We start from the raw sequence: 1,912 nt of genomic DNA on the forward strand, positions 1-1,912 counted from the left end.
CAGCGGGTGCTGACAGTGCCCCAAGCCCCGGGGCTGGAGGGGTCCCTGGGCTGGGACTGGGAGGGAGCTGCTCCAGCCCGGAGTGCACTGCTGAGTGCTGTGCTCTGGGGCTGGGGCTCCCCGCACAGGGGACTGGACTGGTGTGCCAGAGGAGACAGAGAAGCTGCAGCTTCAGCCTAATTGAGGGGGGTGCGTGGGCTGGGAAGAGTGGGGAGGCTCAAGGGGATTCACTGAGCTCATCCTTCTGCAAGGACGAGGAAAAGGGAGTGGGAACTCAGCAGTGAGGAGAGCTGAGGGCTGGAGAGCAGCTCTGAATGACACTAAAATCCCACTGGAGCTCTGAGACATTGCTGCTCCTCAGCCAGTGACAGGATGAGTCCCTAAGCCTGGGGCTCGGCCTTCCTCATGGTGAGGGGCACCAAGGAAGGCAACAGTGTGATGGAGACTGCCATGGGCTGGGAACTCACTGGGGGACAAGAGGGAGCAGTTGGGAAGTAAAAGGCAGGTGGGGGAGAAGACAGTTCAGAGAAGGGCTGAGCTACAGCTTGAGCAAGCTGCAAAATGTGATTTGGGGTCATCCCAGATTGATTTAATTTCAGAAGCTATTGAACAAGTTTAATTTTTGGGTGGTGTCATGTTTGCCCTTGGAGGTGTACACTCTGCAAACTTGAGCCGTGATGCTGAAATGCTCAAGCAGGTCTGTGCTGCAGGTCACCCCATTTCTTCTTTGGCTGATTGCGGCCCGGTGCTGAGCTCCAGCAGAGCCCTGGCAGAGCCCAGAGCAGCCTCAGCACCCGCAGAGCCCGGCTGCAAGGAGAGAAACCAGAAAGCACCCGTCAGCTGAAGGCTCCTGTCCCCTTGTCCCAGCCGCCCGCGGTGCCCAGGCCATGCTGGCCGTGCCCAGAGCTGTGCCCAGAGCTGCCCATCCCTGCTGCCTTTGGGAGCAGAGCAGGAGGGCAGGACATGTGCCCAGCCTGCAGCCGGCCACGGCACATCCAGCCCTCAGCAGCTGCCCAGAGCAGGATGCTCCTGTGCTCGCTGCCATCTCCCCAAAGCTCTGATCCCACCATGCCAAGCAGACAGGACCCACCTCACGCCATCCCTCGCTGGAAGAAAAGCTGGTCCCAAACGATGTCCTCATCCTTCTCCCAGGGCACGGCCCATCCACGCCACAGCTGCTCCCAAGCATTTCCCCATCCAAACTGGACCCCACCTGGAACGCTTCCTCTAGAAAAACACACAACAAATTATTGAAAATAGATTACAGACAAAAAGGGGAACAAGAAAAAAGGTCAAAAATCTTATCTCTGTCAGGGGCTAAGGAAGGCCCAACCCCTGCATGCCAGGGAAAAACCCACCCACAGGTGAGGGAAGCCCAGGCTGTCTCCCTTCCCCCCTACACTGCCCCCCAAAATAACGGTGACCCCAAAGCAAACAGGGGCAGTGGAGCAGCCCAAGCCCTTCCTTGCCTGCAAAGCAAAGCAGCCCCTGCACAGGTTCTGGAGTCCCACCTCTGCTCCCACCATGGGGGTGTCTTTGTGTCGGGCTGGCTGCCCCAGCCCCAGCCCGGGGCACGGTGGGTGCTGGGGCTGTTGGCAGGGCCAGGAGCCCACTCCCATTTCATCAGCACCCCAGCCCATCCCCCCAGCCCTGCCAAAAGCAGCCTGGCAGCCGACTGAAGGATCAGCTGCATCCGCCCCAGCAAAGGGGGAACCTTTGGTTCCCGGCCAGGCTGTGCAATGCCCAAATCTGGGAGCATCCCCCTGCGTGTGGACTCACCTGCAAATTCCCTGTGGAGCCTGGCTTTGGAGAAGGTGTCAGAATCAAAGTCCATCATCCTCAGCTGCCGGTGGCCAGGTGGAAGAAGAGGTTGTCATTTTTGATGTCGTCCTCACTGTCCCCAGCAGCAGCA

General features: G+C 59.3%; 1 long non-coding RNA gene across 1 annotated transcript; it reads right to left on the minus strand.

Annotated features, from left to right (window-relative positions):
* Positions 1-584: 584 nt before the first annotated feature.
* On the minus strand, positions 585-1,186 carry LOC137467948 (uncharacterized). Its single transcript, XR_010995680.1, has 2 exons — positions 1,091-1,186; positions 585-807 (listed from the first exon to the last, which is right to left on the minus strand). It is a non-coding gene; the product is annotated as an uncharacterized lncRNA (long non-coding RNA).
* Positions 1,187-1,912: the final 726 nt, after the last annotated feature.

The sequence above is a fragment of the Anomalospiza imberbis genome, unplaced genomic scaffold (genome assembly GCF_031753505.1).
Source record: "Anomalospiza imberbis isolate Cuckoo-Finch-1a 21T00152 unplaced genomic scaffold, ASM3175350v1 scaffold_89, whole genome shotgun sequence".
NCBI classification, from domain to species: domain Eukaryota; kingdom Metazoa; phylum Chordata; class Aves; order Passeriformes; family Viduidae; genus Anomalospiza; species Anomalospiza imberbis.